The following is a 20,513-nucleotide window of genomic DNA, read 5'->3' on the forward strand; positions in this document are numbered from 1 at the left end:
TGGTACCTTGTTATAGAAACAGGATGCATAGAAGACAAGCATTGGCTATGCTGAACAGTTTGGGCTTTTATGTAGGCATGGCAAAGGCATGTGACATGCGCATCCATAGTAGTATTAACTACCCATTGATGGTAAGAGGTGCAAATTGGTGCGAGTACCTGGGCCTCTATTAGCTGTGCCTGAGAAATGCCTAATACTTGCATGCAAGCAAACATTGGCTTAGGTTTTAAAAAGTTTGTAATGGCTCCTTTACCTTTGATTGGTGAATTTGATGTTTGAGTTGTGGAGGGGGGGGCTATTCGTCTTTGCCCCTTTTAGGTCATCCCGTTCATGTGTCGCGCGCACAGACTCATCATTGTTAGTTTTAGACTTTATTATTAAAACCGGCTTATCTTTCGCTGGTGGGGGTAATAATGCACCCTCATCTTGCTCACTCTTAATTGGGCCGGTGGGCGCTTTCATTGTGTGCAAAAACTTTCTTGACCCTCTGGTGCATTGCTTTGGTATGTTTTAAAAATTGTTTTACTTCTTTTTGTTTTGGGATTTTTGCCCCACGAAACAGGCAGCTTCTGCATCCTCTACTTCACTTTATGGACTACCACATGCCATAATATATCCTTCCAAAAAAATCATTTTGGCACATAGCTCTTTCAGCGATGAATGAACTTCATGTATCTCATAGTGTATCTATCATAGCCTCTGTCCATCAAAATGAATATCCGTGAGAGGACTGGAAAGGAAAAGGCATCAATAATTTGTTCCCCCTGATTAGTATCGGGCTGCAACTGAGACTCCTTACTGGCCAAATCGGGGATACATGTCCAAACACGACCCACCAGGACAGAGTACACCAACCAACTTCACATCCCACGAATCAATAGAGCCAAAGATGGCGGGCTAGGCTTCCCCTACATTGCCACCAAAACCTGGAACGCACTACCCACAGACATTAGAGCAGAAAACTTGCTCCTTGCCTTCCAAAGGAAACTCAAAACCTCACTTTCTGTACTGTAAATTGCAACCATTTTGTTTAACTGTAAATATAAGTTGTCTGTAACTACTAATTTGGTAGGACAATTGTTTGCATTGTTGAATTTCATACAAAGGATTGGGCTTGTTAGAAACCCTTGTTTGGATTCTGAACAATCACATTTGAAATGAAATAATTGTGTTGTTTATGTTTGATTTTAATCTGTTTTGTAATGTTGGATTTAAATAATTTAAGAAGTTGCCATTACATTTGTGTAAGGTTTTCAAAACAAAATTCCATTTTGAAATGTCAACAAGTAGAAAAGTTCAACTCAAAAGGGTAAAGTTACAGCTCAAACATCACCATTCCTCATTGCCCATAGTTGCTTCTTCACTTATGGGTTGCTTGAGAATGACTCCTTTCTCCAAGTGTCTGATGTTCAGTATATTTCCTCCACACAAAACCAGAAGGAATGACCCCCTTCGCCTGGCCTTCTTTGGCTTCGATCTCACACTCTCTTGGCTTTTACTTTCCCAGTTTACAACACCAGGGGGAATTCCTCCCTTCCCAGGGCCTTGCCCAGGCTTCTTGTTACGGTTCACAACCGTAGGGCAATGTCTACCTTCCCCTGGCCTTCCTCACTCATGCACTGCCACAAAGAAGATAGTTTGCAAAAGTTCCTCTAGGCTTTGGCAGACCTGGTTTGCTGTCCTATCAGGTTCTGCCATGAAGAAGACGACTGGCATAAGTTCCTCTGATTTCTGGCAGACCCTTTTCACTTTTCTGCCAGGTACTGCCATGAAGAAGATGACTGGAAAAAATGCCTCTGGTTTTTGGCAGACCTGGTTCACTCACCTGCCAGGTACTGCCATGAAGATGAGGACTTGGTTGACTCTTCATGCTTGTGGGGTGCATGTCTCAGACTTGTGTTTGGGTTTCTTTACTAGGGTTTCCCACCTCACACCTTCCCGGCATTCTTGAAGTATTCCACAGCTCTTTTGCACCCTCACCAACCTTCCCTGCAACCCAGATACCTTTTGGGCTCTTGCTGGTTTCCACCAGTTAGTCTAGGGCCCTCCAAGCTTTGACTTTGGTCTTCCCCTGCATTCTCTGGTTCTCTGACAGGCTGTAGCATTCCCACAGTGTGCCTCTTCCTTACGTGTACATTGCAGGCTTTGCGCATACCGTCCAGGTTCTTCTCACACCCGGACCTTCTCCTGACCATTCTTCCATCTTGTTCCTCTTCAATGGAGCAAACAGGGAGATCTCGGTTTTCAACATTCTTGTCACACTCGCTGGCTCCTTCCCGATGCTCCACCGAACCGCTTCCCTCAAGGGAGGGTTTCTCTTTTTGGTAAATCCTTTGTTGGTTTTTATCTTCGAACTATCAAAACCGCTAGAACACATATGTACATTCTCTTGAGGTTGCCTCATTGCTCTGCATGTCCTCCTCATCTGAGTACCTTCCAGGGATATCCTTCTAAAGTCATTCATAATCTTCCTCATCCCAGTATCTGCTAAGGAGGTCTTTCTAAGGTCACCCTTATTTTTCCTCATCTCAGTTTATCTTAAATTTTCAATGTTCCAGAAACAAATGGAAGCGTGGGCTACAGAGTGTTGAGGGAAGGGATAGGATTATGTGTAGGAAGTGAATGGAGGTGATGAAGGGTTGGCATACCCTGTTTCCCTGGGATGGTCATCCTTGTCCCTAGAGGGTGAGTCTCTCCCCATGAATTAATCCCGCTGAGTACCACCCTCAGGAGGACTATCGGGTAGCAGCCTCATCTCCATGGCATCATGGGAAGAGGCTTCCCCTCGGGGAGAAGTGACAACATCCAAGGATTCATCGCAATAGTAAGAACTTGGGTGGTAGATTTCTATATTTTAAACAAAGAAATGTTTGACATAGCAGTATCTGTGGTTAAGGCTCATGCCCTTTCAAAGCTGTAGGTAGAGTCCCAAAATCAGTTAAAAGGAACATATATTGACCAATCTGTGTATATCAATGTCTTGTTAGACAACACTATGGCACTGAAACTACACATAGCAGAATTAAAACAAGAAAATAATAAACTAATTCTAAAGAAAGTTGAGTGACAAAATGAATTTGACCAAATTAATCAGAGTTTAATTGTCAGAAAATGGGAGAGTGATCAGCTCACATAAGAGCATGATGCTCAAATACATGACAAAAAGAAACTGGTGCAGAAACTACATCAGGTGCTGGAAAATGAGGGTTTTAACCAAGTCTCTTCCCAAGAATTAGACACGATAAAAGATGCACATTTTCATCTACAGGACAAACTGGAACACATGGAGATGGACCTGAAACAGTGAGTACAACTAAAAGAATATTTTGAACAAGAAATGTAGAGAAATGTCAGGAAAGGTCTGATATCATTTAGAATTGCCATCGCGAGAATGAATGTTTACAGCATGAATTACAAAATAAGAAGGATTGGTTGACTTTCAATAGCAAAACGATGGGACCATATTGGGCCAGCATATGTGAATCTAGAGAGCAGTTAGCACGGGTTAAGCATAACATGATTATGGAAATGGGAAAAAAATGAAAAATTGCTCCATGAAGGAAGGGATCATAAAATGACCCTAATATTACAGAGCAGACAACCATCAGAGGCAAGTACTTTGGACAGAAGGCATCATTTCATTTGGCCAAAAGCCACATTCCACCTACATAAACCTTCCAATAGGCAGGCTGACTAGGAAGGAGTCAGAGAGACGGGCCAGGGTGCCCAATTCAGCATGTCAGTAGGGGACAAGAGTGGAAATTTAGATACATCTGATCCAGAGGAAAAATATCATGAAGGGTTGAGAGATCTGTAACTGCAGAAAATGATCCTGCAGAGAAATCATGTTTTACCACTCAGCTGACAAGGAGAGACAAAAGATTCAGCCAACAAAGGGAAATATTAAATGTCTCTTCTCATCAGGGATACTTGGAAGAGGAAACACCATATTACCTGAACTTTAAAAGGGATATTGGGGAAATAACCCATAGAAATCCCAGACGAATGAACAAAGAGAGGAGTCTGTGCCCCATGTATCTAGAAGGCATTCCTGAAATCAGAAGAGTAAGGAGGGGCCAGATAAAATAGGGAATGCGGTTCTAGCAGTAGCTCTGACTCAGAGGAAGAGTGGACTCAGGATCATAGATGTATGATGCAAAAAGGGTAGATCACAAAAGGGTTTAATCACAGACCCTTTAAAACAAATAAAAGCCATCAAATATTTTATGACTCATTTTCATTAAATTGACAAATATTCCATATGGGAATATGTAGAGCTTTATGAGTAAATATTTCCTAATTTGGAAAAAAGAATGATTTTAACAACAATGAATATGTCAAATTGGCATTTTCTCCTGAGTTTCCAGCTTATTTGCAGATGAAAATCATAATCACCATAAATGGTATACCTATAACGCAGCCACTTCAAAATATGTTCATACCGATAGAAACCCACAAGGGCCCGCAAAGGTGCATACAATATGCTGTGTGGCTAGGAACAATCTCCAGGAGAGTTTGCCGAAGAACTGAAGTGTGCATTTGCATAGACTTCTCGGTGGGTAAATACTAAAAGTAGGAAGTTTATTAGCACATTTTTCCATGCACTCCGAAATACATAATCACCCATTAGTGCAGTACTTTGATGATTTGCAAACTGCCGAATAGGTGATTTCCCAGGTTAATAGGATTTTTGAGAGAAAAAAACTGCAGAAAATAAAAAAGAATCCCAAAACTCCCAAATCAAATTCAGTGCCTACTACCGCAAAAGTGGTGGAGGTAAATAGTACCCCTCCTTTGGATCTGGAGTCAGGGAGTTCGAAGAGTGCTCCTCCTTCCGTGCTCCTCCTTCCACCAAACAGAATGACTGAGAAGAGGAAGCCGTCTTTCCAGTCCCAATTGAGTGAGACTTAACCAGTGTTCCAAAATACTGTCTCTTCTGACACTCGTACTTACATAAGTCTACAGTCCCTGGGCTTTAGGCCCATTGTGGGCTACAAATGCACTCTGTGACAAAAGGGGGGAATCCAAATCAAGGGGTCATCCCCAGGAAAAATGACTAAGAATTTCCTGCGGGAAAGACATCTGATACCCCCTCAAAATTAAAATTTTCAAATTTCTTTTCCTTCTCCTAGATTCCAGGACAATAGAGCTCAATATCAAGGGGAGTGGAGACCAGGAAATGAAGGTTACAGTAAACTACAACCATACATGAGTTACTTTGTTAGCAGGGATACTTACCCTTCCAGGGAGAAACAGGGGTAGGACCAAAGATTTCCCTGTGGTTCTGAAGGAGGAGAAAATATCGCTTAGCTTGATCAACAGATCAAGCAATTGACTGAGAACATTGGACAGATGTTGAAGGCCCAACGGAATCCTCTGACTACCATTATCCCCAAGAGTGCCCCAACATCCAGATCAGCTGACCAGGAAACCAGTAGATAGGAATGCCAATGTGAAAATACAGATATTAGAAGCCCCAAAAGTCCAGAAACAGTAGAGGTACCTTCCCTCCTGAAAGATTCTGAGGATTTTCTGTGAAAATGTATTTTCTATAATACCACCTGATAGTAAATGTTGGCCTAAGCACATTCGCATCACACTGTAATATCGCATTTAATTAACCTGAAACAGGCTGACTTCGCCGCCATTGTGAGTTGTACAACATTTTGATCGCCTCCTGCTTTCTGTTACATGTTCAGAACTTATGTTTTCAGCTTCAACAAAGCAAGATTAACTTTGTGCTGCTTTATGATGTTAACTTAGATAAGAATGCTGAAGCTGCTAAGGTAGATTGTTTATCCTGCACTGAAGAACCTTGAAGCTAAACAAAAGCTGTACCAATCAGTAATTTAGATGCCATCTGTCCCAACAGTGCCTTCTGTGTTCAAACAGTAAAGTAGAATAATGAATAGCTGAACATGCTCTTCTGCAGAAATCCATGTTTTCTCTCCTTGGAACTAACTGACTTTAAGCTCAAGAACAAATGGTAGACAAATATAAGTGAGTAAAAGGAGGATTGTTACCTTGTGTCTTGTATTTGGAAAACATTTGAATTGTTTGATGGAAAACTGCAAACTATGCAATGATGTTTAAATATGAATTAGTTATGTAGTTAGGTCACAAACTCTAGGTTATGTATTCTTTGAAGAGGGGCTGGATGATGTGTCCAAGGCTGTGAGGAAACTGCTTAAATATGTGTCATTGTGGAATGTTCAGTAGTCTCTCATCTCACAGTGTCTGCTTGCACACATTGTGGGGTGTTGAGAACCAAGTGGCCACTTGTTAATAAATACAATTGTAACTTTGACCTTGTGACTGCCGTATTTCTATTATGTGGTAGTAAGCCTTCATATTTTTAATCTTTCAGATGGTGCCTAAATAGGGGACCCTCAGGCTTTATGCCACATCACTTGGACGAAGAAGAGGCCACCAGACTGGGATCAGAGAGTGACGGGGCACCCTGCAAAGTGAGACACGATTCCTCCGCAGTACTGCACCCCTGATCCCTGCATGGTGGGCAGCATTTAGAGGGCATCATGACGAGGGTCCCAATGCTGAGGCTTGTTTGACAAAAGGTCCAGCCATGATGATTGATGTCAGTTTGAACCTTTGTTGGTTGAAATCAGATGAGCCATGCCTTGATTTATAATAGTCCTGATATTTGTTTAGTTGTAAGTGTTGTGTTTGAAAATACAAATTTCACTAGGTAAAATTGTGATTTAACTATGCCTGGGATATTGTCATCCTGCTTCGTGGTGTTTTTCCACAGGGAAAGACATTGGGCCTCATTACCAGTCCGGCGGTAACCGCGGTGGTAAAACCGCCTGGTTACCGCCAAACTCGTATTACCATTCCTCCTCCGTGAATCCCGGAAATACCAGGGCATTACGACCCTGGTGTCATGGGAATCCCGGAGGCGGAATGGTGTAAATACCCATTCCCATTGAGTCCCATAGGACTCAATGGGAATGGGGAGGTGGAAACACCGGCACCATCTCGTGATGGTGCTGATGTTTCCACGTCCGCCTGCAGGCTGGAGGTGCTCAACCCGCCAGGTCAGACCTGGCAGGAAGATCACCTCCCACCTGCAGGACTCGGGATCGGGCGGTCCGGAATTAATAGTGGCGGCGGGTTTACCGCCACTGTTAATTCCGGACTGCCCGACCTGTAATGAGGCCCATTCTTTTCAACATAACCAACTAGCGCCACCTAAAGGGTCGCCGGTTTATCAAATATATTGTAAGTACGGCCTGGGAGCTATCGTATTTAATGCTATTTGGCACAGACAGACCAGACATGTTCCCGGGCTTCAGTGGCCAGATTATGGTAGTTTTGAAATTGCCCGCTTATGCCTGCAACATTTGACGCTGTTAGAGATTGGAAGAAGGAAGCTATGCAGTGACTCAAAAGTAGAGAAAAGCATGTGTGTAGACACATGATGAATGCTGAGAAAGCATTGTTGCATGATCAGCAGAAACAGTCAGAATCCATTATGCATACGGCTTTCCAACTAGAAATGCAAAAGATATATCCCTCTCAGGATTTGCATGCATCAGACAAGTTTATTAATAAAGCATTGAATGAGTGTAGAACTGATTTAACTGCACCCCCTCCTTATGTGCCTCCTCCCGTTCTTGTTTCGCTCCCTCCCATTGTTGTTCCTCTTCCTGCACCTGCACCCGTGCCAACAGCTGCCATTCCCATAGTTCCCACACCCGCCTATTCTCCAAGCTCGCCATAAGACTTGCCCACCGCACCCTCGGTCTTTTACACCGATTAACAGTCAATGCTAAATGCTCCCATTCCATGTAATCTGCATTTCGTCCTCCTGGCCAATACTGTGTATCTGCATTTTGCCCTCATAGCCAATACTGGGTATCCGTATTTTGCCCTCATAGCCAATACTGTGTATCTGCATTCTGCCCTCCTGGCCAATACTGTGTATCTGCATTTTGCCCTCATAGCCAATACTGTGTATCTGCATTCTGCCCTCATAGCCAATACTGCGTACATACATTCTGCCCTCCTGGCCAATACTGTGTATCTGCATAGGGTTAGGGAGCCCACCTACAGTATGTACCCTCTACCCCTCTACGCCTGCCTTGTAAGCTTGCTACTCACCCTAATGACCACACCGCAGCCCTATAGCCTAAAGCTTAAGCACCATCACCCAACCACCACCAGTCACCCTCTCACGATGGACCTCATGCCCAACCACTCACACACTCCAAAAAACACAGCAGGCACACTGATACCTAACCTTAGCCTTAGATTAAACAGACTCAGAACCCGGACCTCTCCTATCCACTACCTAGGCACCCCTACACACATACCACACAGAAACTACCGACTTAGTTCATGCACCACCAAAATGAACACACTCCACCACCGTGACAATACCATTATTTGCCAGAGCATCAAGCAAACACCTACCACACCTAGCGGCTACTCCTACTTTCTACGTACCGCTGTACCCAAACCAGAAGCTCCTACCATACCCACGAAGAACCCCTGCCCCATGCTATACAAGTGCGCCCTAATCAATGTACGATCACTCAATGCCCACGCTCTAGAAATAAATTACCTAATAACCACCCATAACTTAGACATTCTCGCTATCACAGAGACCTGGCTTAACGAAGCCTCCTGCCCAGCCATCACACTAGCTCTACCACAAGGGTATGCCATTCTTAGACAATATAGGACTGCCAAACCAGGAGGGGGTAGCCCTTATTCACAAAGAAACACTTTCTAGCAGAACCGTACCCCACCAAGAGGAAGTAAATGTTGACATTCTATCAGTCAAGCTAGCTCTCTCACCAAACAGCACAATAAATATTCATACCATTTACCGTCCACCTGGCCCCACCACCAATTTCATAAGTCAAGTCAATCACCTCCTAGGAAACAATATTCAAAAATCCACCAAATCTCTACTTATAGGAGACCTTAACCTAGGATTCAACGAACCTAAGGACAAAACTGCTATCTCTCTAGCCAAAGATCTCCACGACCTAGACTTCTCTCAAAAGATCACAGCGCCTACTCACGCAAAAGGACGCATCCTAGATTGGATCCTAGACCACAATTGTAACAAAGCCATCACGTCCAATATTAGCCTCCCATGGACAAACCACAACCTTCTCTTATTCGACATCCCGGTCTCAATAAGCACTAAAGTGCCTACCGCAGCACCAGCGACCCTAACCAGAAGTGCCAAAAATCTCACTGCGGACAACGTCAGTGCACTCCTTAATCTGCCATGCTTAGCGCACCCGTTTGCCACAGACCCTAACATCCTCGCAGAAATATTCAAAGACACCATCACAATGTCTGTCAACACCGCTGCCCCATTGGAAAACAAAAAAGAGAAAACGTCATTCCACTCCAATTCCTGGTTCACAGAGGAACTCCAAACTCTGCGCAAAGGCAAACGCCAGGCACTCAAAAACTAGCAGTGTAACCCCGGTGACACCACAAAAGGTAACTTCAAATACATAGCCAAAAAATATAAAGATGCCATCTTCCTTGCGAAATCGGAACCCTACAACCACCGTATCTCCGCTGCCAACTCCCACTCTAAAGTACTCTTCAGTATCTTTAAAGAATTAACTGTAGCACCTACCTGCCCTGATGAGATTGTCAAAGACGAGGCATGGTGCACAGGCATACAATCAGCCATGCTTGCAAAAATAAACCTCCTCCAGAAGAAGATATCCCACCACTTCAATACTCTACCTAAGCAAAGCACACATGCTCAGACTAAACCAAATGTAAAAACAAGCAACATGCCTAAATTCATCTTCACTGAAATTTACGAAGCTGAAGTCCTTGACATCCTAAGACACCTCAAACCTTCGCAATGTAAGGGTGATGTATGCCCTCCTAAAATCATCAAAGACTGCGCAGAATCGCTTGCCCCTCTTCTCACGGCATTCATCAATGCGTCTTTCAAAACGGGCATAGTCCCAGACAGCATAAAGAGGCCTGGGTGTGCCCGCTCTTAAAAAAACCTACGCTAGACCCCGCTAACCCCAACAACTACTGACCCATAACAACAGTCCCATTCCTCCTGAAAATACTTGACAAGGCCGCCCACTAACAGATTCAACTTTACCTTGAATCAAACGCAATCCTAGGAAAAAGACAATCCGGGTTCCGCAACGGACACGGAACAGAAACTGCCCTTCTAGACATAAAAAACGAAATCACCAACATCCTGGACAAAGGCAAGCCTGCTCTCCTCCTTCTCCTTGACCTTTCAGCCGCGTTTGATCTGGTAGATCACACCACACTCACTACTCATCTGACACATGCTGCACACTTCTCTAAGGATGCAGCGTCTTGGGTAACCTCGTTCCTAGAGGGCAGAGCTATGAAAGTGTTCTCTAACACAGCTCATGCAGTACCCTCCATAATCCACTGTGGTGTCCCACAAGGCTCCTGTACTGCCCCGCACGCTCTAGGGTCTTTTTACCAAACCTCTCTTTGATAAAGTAGACGCACTGGGGATCACTTACACTAACTACGCCGACGACACGCAGGTTCTCCTTCCCCTGACGGGGAATTATCATCAAGACGCCACTAATTTACAGCAAATCTACTCCACCATACAAGCATGGATGGCTACTAATGGCCTCTGCTTGAACGGGGACAAGACCGAAATACTTATTCTAGGCCAGAAATCCACACTCGCCAACCTTAACCCGCTGTACCTCAACTTCAACATAGATAACTGTATTATCTGTAAGGATATTTGGTGTGTTACAACACAGAGTACAGCACTACTGCACAGGTAGCAAACAGCACAGAGTACAGCACTACTGCACAGGTAGCAAACAGCACAGAGTACAGCACTACTGCACAGGTAGCAATTTTTTTTTTTGCAGCACCACCACAAGGGTGCGGTGCATTGCTATATGTGTTACCAGATTAACAAGAAAAGACAGGCTATTCAGTCAAAAACGATTTTAACATATAAGATGCAAATCTATTTTTACAGTTAAAAGCACACGTTCACATTCAAAAATGCACACTATTTTTCACCTGAAATGCCTATGGTGCGAGAGACACATTTGAAAATAATAACTAACCTTACTGATAACTAACCTGACTAAGGAAACATAATCCACTAATAAAAATGTGTCTCCACTGCAGAATTAGGCCTATTCTGAAAGTGAACTTTTAAACGCACATCCATTTTTTTTTTCTCCTCTCTGCTGCCCTGTCCACATAATTACAGGAAGCAAAAGAGCTCGAAAGAACAGGAAATCAGTCGGTTACAAAGTATTACTATAAAAATGAGCCATTGTGTAGAGAAGGAGGAGATGGCATGATTGATTCTGATTGGAGCAGCGTCATAGCAAGTATCATGCTAGAGGGAGTGATCAGAGTTTTGCTGGGGGGAGTTGGAGGAGAGAGAAGGCAGTCAAGATTTGGCAGAGCTGGGAGGAAGACCTTTTCCTGGTTGGAGCATTCCTATCTGCAAAAGCTGAGAATTCCAGGCAATTACCCCGGTTTGAGAAGGCAGGCGTTCCTTTTTACTGGGGTTAATCTTCAAGGGAGCCACATTCAGAAAGAGAACAGCCAAAGAAAACTCTGAACAGATAAGGTAATTACATAAGTGTGGGAGCTAAGTGTGTACGAGACGAGAACGTTCAGTCAGAGTAGGAAAAGAGATTCCGGTGCCTTAATCACACGTTAATGTTGCAAATTATGTTCTGTTCTCTGCCAGTTTTTTTTTTTCAGTGTATTTCAGACAATGCTGTTAATGTGCTGTTTTAGTTATTTCTGTAAAGAGTGAGATCGTGTTTAAATGCAACTTTTATAATACAGAAAAATATTTGAAAGCAGACGGGTGGTGTGTCTTCTATTTACCAATACAGTGCTGATGAGGGGAGATTTTTAAACAGTGCAATTGTCATTTTGCATGATCAGATTCAGTATGAACAGTTGTGAGTGATTGTAGCATAGCTCGTTGGAGGTACATGAGCCAACGGGAAGAGAGACTCTCTGGACATAGTTCCCTACCGTATATAAGGTAGTGGAAATTACCACATATAGCTCTCTGTCGTAAATAAGTCAGTGAGATTGCCCATGGTGGCACACTAACACTAACACTGAAAATGTGGTATTCCTCAAATGTAGGCCTGAGGTCTCTCTAGTGATTACACGAAAAATCTAAGCAAAGATAAGGGATTCTGGACATTGGGGCCACCAATAAAACAAGGGAATAATGCTCACCAAAATACCACCAACCACGCATACCAACCACGCATACCAAATATGCATGTCTGGGTGCTGAAATAATGCATGTCTACTGTATTATTGTTGCACATGGCCAAATCTGAATACAAGGAGTGATTATTGCTAAGTTATTTTTCGGCGGTAATAAAATACCGTCAGGCCCCAAATCTCCACAAAATACCCTACATATATAACTGTATTATCCAAGTTCTATCTTCAGTCAAAACACTGGGGGTTCATATAGACGCTACCTTATCTATGGACAAACAAGTCAGCGCCATAGTTTCGGCCTCTGCACTGAGTACTAAACTCATCAATGCAATAAAACCATTCCTAACTAAGGATAACTGCCTCTCCATCGCCAGAGCAACCATAGGAGCCAACTAGATTACTGTAATACATTCCTAGCCGGCACATCCAAAAAAAAACTATCTAGGCTCCAAACAACTCAAAACAATGCTCTTAGAGCAGCCCTCAGTATACCGAAAAGAGATCACATCACACAAGCCAGGAAGACAGCGCACTGGCTCCCAGTCAAGGACTGTATCTCCTTTAGAATTCGCTCAACCATGCATAAATGCATCAACCTCTCAGCATCCTCTTACCTATCTGACACATTACATAAAACTCAGTCCATCAAACCGATCAGATCTCAATACAACAATCAACTAACTATACCACGCATCAATAGAAGTAGGGCAGGAGGCATAGGCTTCTGCTTCCTCACACCCAAGCTCTGGAACTCACTACCCACTGACCTCAGAGCTGAAACATCCCTCTTCTCCTTCCGCAAAAAACTCAAAACCGCCCTTTTCAACTAACCTTGTTCACCTGGTTCTCCTGCTGCTCAAATGCATGTATGTAACTAAAGAATAATATCTTCCAATGTAACACCAACGGACATGAACTGTATGTAACTAAGTATAAGCAACACTGTAACAAGCGCCACAATGCCTTTGGTCTGCTGTGCACTCAACAAATGCAAATAAACAAATAAATAAATAAGTAGTTCCGTCTGCACCGGCAGTGGTATTTCCTGAACAAGATTTGTATGAACTCTCTTTACCAGGTGTTTCTGCTCCATCTGTAGTGGTTGAAGGGGCGGGAGCTGATTCAAGAATAGTGACTCGTAGCACAATAACTAAAGACAGAAAGAAAGAATTGTATACGTGGGCTGAGAAGTACATAGAAGTAGGTGATGAGTCGGCTGCTTTAGTTGCGATTTCTGACCAAGGGGGTATTCCTGAGCAGACTATTTTGATAGAACGGATAGGAACGTTTTTAGTTGATATATGGAGTGATTTGACAGACATGAATTTCCCACAGGGGTTGCAGGATTTGAATGTCTTAGCCTACTCAAGGGACACTGTGGCTAAAGTATATGAGCATGTAGCGAAGGAATTTGAGTTTAAAAGGGAGCTAGATTGGTTACAGAAAGATGAGATGGATGAAAATGGACGGATGGGTTCATATGATATGTGCAGAAGCAATTTCTTACTCCATTGAAACCAATGAGTGAAGAAATGTGCATTTGCACAAGAGACGGTCTTAGATGGATGTAATGCAAAGGAAAGTGTTACAGGTGATGATTGAGTATTTACAGGATGAATGTATGAAGAAAAAGGTATGTTGTCCTGCAGATTTGATGCTTATTTATAAAAGAGCATTCTCACCCAATACTGCATTGACATCTTTATCACTTCATTTGGCCTTTCTGCTTAATAGATGTTCAGATTTGCCTTCTTTACAATTGCCAATGAGAGAGGTTCCTCCAACATTTGTTCTAAAAGTAGAGATTCCTGCTGACGCTGGAGCAGGAACACCTGCCACCACTATTGCAGCACATTATATCTCACAGTTTGTCCATGTCCCGTTTTCAAGACAGGAAGTGAATGCCATTAAGCAATCAGTTCCAGACATTAGAAAGAATACAGCAGGATTTTACAAAGAAATAGAATCTGTCTTGCTTTCGTCAGTTTTTACATTGAGCAATATAGATGTGTTGTTTCCCGTGATCCTTCCTGCTGACTTATGGAAGCAAATTAGAACTGTAGATGATCAGGTAGTGATGGGTGATACATGGGATGCTTTGGTATGAGCAGATGGGGAAAGGAAAGTTGTCGAAAAGCCGCCACAGTTGATACTGTTGTTGCCAAATAAAGACTCTGGTACCTGAAAAGAGAATTATATGGGATAAGCTTACAGCTTGCATGCAAGGGAAGCCAGAGGGTGCAACAGAATATTTTAACAGATTTGAGCAAGTATTCTTGGATTTTAGTAGTCAAGATTTAAGTACGGACCCAGGAAAGAGGTTGTTTTTTGACAGGTTTGCGCGTGGATTGTTGCCTGAGATCCAATCACAGATTATGACTTCTGAGAGTGTATAGCAAGCAAAATCACAATCTGAATTGTTACATATGGCCCAGAATTATGAAAACAGGGTTAATATGGAGAAAGAACAGATGGAAAAGAAGAAGGGCAATTTAAAGACTAGAGTGTTATTACAGCAAATAGCAAGAGAAGCGAGAGGTGAGTATACACAGTCTAGAGGTCAATTTATGCCACAGAGTGTTGCACAACTGGGTCCCGTGCATTTAAAGCAATGTGCATACTGTAGACAAGAGGGTCATTGGTGAGCACAATGCCCGTTCGTTCAGCAGAGATCGAATGGTGGGTATGACACCATGAGAAGGAGATCTAGGGGCCGTCCTGGGATAGGGGGACCTGGCAGAAATCAGTTTGGACAGAACCAACAGGTACCACCACAAAATAATCAGCAACATGTTAATAGTGGGAATATTTTTGATAATCCTTTGAATGCTTATTTTTCTGAAGATTTTACATCTGACGATATACTGTTCCGTTGGGACAGCCCGAAGCAGGGTCTGGAACCAATACCTATTCTTGTCAATCAAAAAGGGCCCTACATTGAAATGAAGATGGGGAATAGGGAGCATCTCTTCTTGATAGATACAGGAGCACAGAAGTGTTCTATTGATCATCCACAGGTTCCAGAAATTCCACTGTTAGAGCAGAGCAACATTTCTGTAGGGTTCTCTGGTGCGCCAGTGGTTAGTTCGGTCTCTTGGCCGGTACCAATTTCACTGGGACCATTCACTAATTCTTGTCGATTTCTGTTGATGACAAATTGTGGCAAAAACTTGATGGGATTAAATTTATTGAAGAACTTGAATGATGTGATATATTGTTCTCCAGATGGAGTGTACCTAAGGATTTCGCCCCACAAACTTCTGTTCCACAATGTTTGTCTATGCCTTTACTACCTGAATTGAATGAGGTTCCCTTGGGGGCATGGCCAACTGCAAGGCAATGTGGACTTGAGTCCACTCCACTCTGATGGCCGCCAAAATATCCTGAATCATCCAGCCTGATATCCGTATGGTATCCGAAAAAATAAAATGCACTGCCGAAAGCGGAACAACAACGGCACGTTTGTGTGAAGTGTGTAAGTTGGGGGGGCCTGCTGAGCAGACTTCTGGCAGTCCAAAGAGTGGAGACGTTATAGCAGTTTGCAACCAAGATGGCCGCAAAGTGATCCCGGCACCCGTAGTCCATGGCATCCAGGTATAGCGGAACAACAACAACGACCTGACTGCTGCAGGGCCGAGACGTGCTGACGGGATGTAAGATCTGTGTGAGCCCTGAATGCGGCTTGCCGGGCACTGCGGCTGAAATGCACAGTGCTCATGTGAAGGGAATGAAACAGGGAACCGACGCAATACACCGCTGCCAAACAGACTTGCGGAGCAGAGAGGGGCGGACTAGCTGACCGCAGTGGGTGAGCAGCGAAACAACATCTGCAAGCGCATTGGACACGAAGGTGAGGCCGCACAATAAACATCCGCTGCCATGCTGGAAATGATACAGAGCGGTGCCGACTGCCCCTCTGAGGGCCCACGAGGGAGGACTCTATCTACCGATTACTGAGCCCACAGAGCTCCCCGAAACCCTGAAGGCCAGCCTGTGTGCCTGGGAGAGGTGGGGGGGCCACTGACTCCCAAGTGGCCGTGAAGCCCCGGAGTGAAGTGGGCTTACCGTGGTACCCCGGACTCCAGCCCCAGTACTCCCTGCTGCCGTTTGAACACAGAACTGAGCCGAGATATCTGCCATTGGGCAGTGGACTATAGGGCAAGCAGGACAGACCTGGCAGAAGTGTTTCTGCATCATAGCAATCGCGGCCCAGGAAGTGGACATACGGTTTTAAGACATCTACAATACGGATTGCAACCGTGCCGTCCCAGCACGGTGAGAGACTGCAACAGCCAGGAGCCGGAAGAGACACAACGGCCTAGCCAACTGCAGATGGTCCACCTGACAAAAAGGTACAGCGCCCCATCGACTGATCCCAAAGTGGTGGGGAGGATAATTGACTGCAGTCCCAGGGATAAGAACCTGACCACTGGAAAGGACACATTGGATCACCCGCAGTACTGGTCTATGGATACCCATGGTAGAAGGGATAGCGACCTCGCATAGCTGGTAGAGGCTGCCTCCCTGTGTCCCCTGGGGCTTTGTCTGGGCACATGAGGGGACAACCTGTGAGATATGAGAACATATCGCGATGTAGTGTGAAGAGGTCTGCACAAGCAGGAACAACGATCCACAATCTGCCCAACATCAGGACTGAAACAACCAATGCTGAGGCGCGACTCAATGCGTACTGGCCTAGCGGCGCAGCGGGCTGTGAAAACAGTAGAGCAAATCTAACGATCAGGACCTACAGCAGACTCTAATTCGAGGTCGACAAGCTAGCCTGGCATCGCTCACAACGCATGGGCAAAATCTAAAGGGGCACTGAGCTGATCTACTCTGGAACTTCCAAATCTCATAGTAAGAATACAGCTACCAAGGACCAACGTGACCATGGGGCCGATGGGGAAGGGGACCAGTGATGTAAAGCATTAGCAGTGGAACCAACTGACAAGACATACAGCCGCTTGTGTCTATGCAAAAATAGCATTGTGTGAAGCGCCAACTCTCTCAGGTGTGGAGAAAGGAGTGGGAGTGAGCGTGGTGGAGAGTCATCCCTTGGTAAGCCTGGTGATCAATAAACACTTGAATTTGGAAAGGGAAACACGTAATGCAGCCCCACCTTGCTGTGCATAAAAGAATAAGACCTCAGTCTGGGGACCGACACAAATTGCCATATCACCTTACTGCGACTTCGAGCGAACATACTAGTAATTGAATAGTACCTGCTGCAGCTTTATCTCAGTGTTCTGTACGTAATGCAGCCGACATCTACACCTAACATGGGCAATGACAAAATTAAGAAACACCCCGTACAGAACAGAATTGACCAGTACACAACGTTGTCCATGCAGAGCCTAGAGGAGCGTGTCTCGGAGGGCACCACTGTTAATATGGAAAATACTTTGTCCTTGAAGGACATTATGGTTGCCATAGCGGATTCGTGCGCCTCCATGAAACATAAAATGGATGGCATAAACATGGACGTCTCGGTCCTCCGCCATGATATACAGAAACTGACGTCTCACACTGCTGAAGTGGAACGACGCATCTCAGATGCAGAAGATGGGATAAGAGATCTGCAACAATAACTAGCGGGCGTTAAATCGAAGCTCAAAACAATGGAGGAGAGAGTGGAAAAAGGAGAGGGAATGTTGAGACGCAACAATGTTAGAATCCTAGGTTTGCCAGAAAATGCTGAAGGCCCGAGTATGGAACTCTTTCTGGAGCAGTGGCTCACAGATATGTTTGAACCGGACTCCTTTTCCAAATTCTTTTCAATAGAAAGAGCTCACTGCATGCCAACAGGCAAACCAGTACCCAGAGCTCTGCCACACACTGTAATTGCAAAACTGCTCAAGTACAGAGACCGGGATGCGTTGCTACAAAGAGCATGCACCAAGGGCAAATTGACCAACAACAACTCAAAAATTACATTCTTCCCCGACTACACAAGGGAGGTGCAGAAAGCCAGACAATCGTTCGATCAGCTTAAGAGGCAGTTGGAAGCACTAAACGTCAAATATGGTCTGCAATTTCCAGCCCAATTTAAAATCTACCATAAAGGTACAACAGTTCAATTCACTGTTCCAAAAGATTCATGGAGATGGGCAGAGCAACACATTGAAGGTGACTGGAAGGCTTTGCGAAACAACAGGAATGGAAACCAACATGCCCGCCCAAAGGCCAGCATCACCACAGCTGCCAGCTATTGACCCCCCTGGAGATGCGGGGGAATGAACGTCAAGACCGATTATGTGCCATGCCCTGTGTCCCCTCAGCTACATGGAGGTGCGGTAGCATGCCAGTTGTTGTACACATGACTACGGTTACCAAGGAGGAAGTTAGAGCGGCCATCGAATGAGCCAGCCCTAGGAGTGTAACTCACCCTAGGCCCTGGGGTGTGGGGTCAACCACAACTGTTGGGGTAACCTAGACTTGGTGTTAGATAGGGGCTCATGCCCCCAGTGGGTGTTCATAGTGTTTTGGATATAGTCAGGAGCGGGTTGTAGTTGTCCCCCGACTAATGTTCAGGCGACAGATATTTCGAATTGGGACGGAGTATGGGGTGCAGGGTCGGGGGTGTGGTTATCTTGCTTTATGTTTAAGAATGTTTACTGCAGGTTGGAAGGGAGAGGGGAGCTTGCTTGGACTGACATGGATTCAGGGGCCGCCGTACAGATGCCTTTTTGACAGAGTTATACAGCAGAGTAATGCTAAGCGTTATCGCACCTATGTAATACAACACAGCTTCTACCCATACATGCCTTCGTTTGATGGCTTCACATAAGAAAGAGACCCATACCTTAAAGCTCCTGTCTGGGAACATCAATGGCCTGGGTGATAGTCTTAAGAGAAGATTAGTATTAGAGCTTCTGAAAAGACACACACCGGATGTAGTATTCCTGACTGAAACCCACCTAGCAGGCACAACCTGCAATTTTTTCAAACGTACCAATTATCGCACTGCATTACAGGCTGGTTTTACAATGGGCTCATGGGATGTGCTCATACTAATGCATAAAAGGCTTCCATTTACCCTCTCTAAGGTAATACAGGACACTGGGGATAGATTCACATATGTCACGGGAACACTGTGGAACAAAACTGTTTCTTTATTGGCAGTCTATTCTCCTCCCACATTGCTAACAACACTTCTAAACGATATTTCACCACTGATTGAGAATGAGGTGTCAGATTTACTGATTGAGGGGGGACTTTATCAAGGTCATGAATGTGGTACTGGACCGCACACACTTACGAGGCAGGAACCCTAACACTCATACCAAACTCGCCACCTTCACTGATGTCCCAGGTCTATGAGACGTGTGGCGCGATTTACACCCTGATAAAAGAGAATACTCATATCATTCCGGGGTACATGCCTCATTGTCAAGGTTGGATTACTTTTTCCTACCAGCAACAGTGATACACACAGCAGTATGGGCAAAGTTTCTCCCGAGGGGCATTTCGGACCATTCTCCCCTTTTGATGGAGCTTTGGGACATGCTGGCAATGCTGGTACATTGTGGGAAGCTTATAAACCAGTTCTCCGGGGAGAGATTATCTCCTGGACCACAGCACATTAAAAAGCACACCTGAAGACACTTCAGGAAGCGGAGGAGACGGTTAAACAAGCGGAAGAGGCCCATCTTGCATGTGACCAGCCAGACATACATAGGTCCCTAATCCTAGCCCAAAAACGCTTACAGAACATAGCCCTGTATAACGCTAAGCAGGCTCACAGTACAATGAGGGCTAGGATATACGAAACAGGCGATAAAGCAGGGAAGATGTTGGCATGGCTAGACCGTAGGGATGAAGGGCATGTCGGAATTGAAACAATATTATGCCTTCTATCATAACGATTGTATGTGTATTGGCCTACGCCAAGTTGTCTAAACATCATATGCGAACAAACTCCACAGCGAGGTCTTGACCTTAGAGAAAGAAATGTAAGTCGCCATCTTGGATTAAGCCGCCATTTTAGGTTCTCTTGTAATATGGAAGTCACCCTGAACATCAAAATGGAGGCCGAATGACATTCTGAGTAAGATTCTGGCTGTTGTGACCTCCGTACACATGAATAATTAATATGCCTGCAGGCCACTTGTCGGGGTCGCGAACTGAGACCTTGTCCTACCGCTGACCTATATGTAAATGTACAACTATATCAGTGAAACTAATCGAAATACATATATTACAGGATTGACCTGGCAAGGAACCCATAGGCCTGTCTCACAGAATGGTTAACCCGCGAGAGGGTTGGCCAAGGG

The sequence above is a fragment of the Ambystoma mexicanum genome, chromosome 6q (genome assembly GCF_040938575.1).
Source record: "Ambystoma mexicanum isolate Mex_15411 chromosome 6q, UKY_AmexF1_1, whole genome shotgun sequence".
NCBI lineage: Eukaryota > Metazoa > Chordata > Amphibia > Caudata > Ambystomatidae > Ambystoma > Ambystoma mexicanum.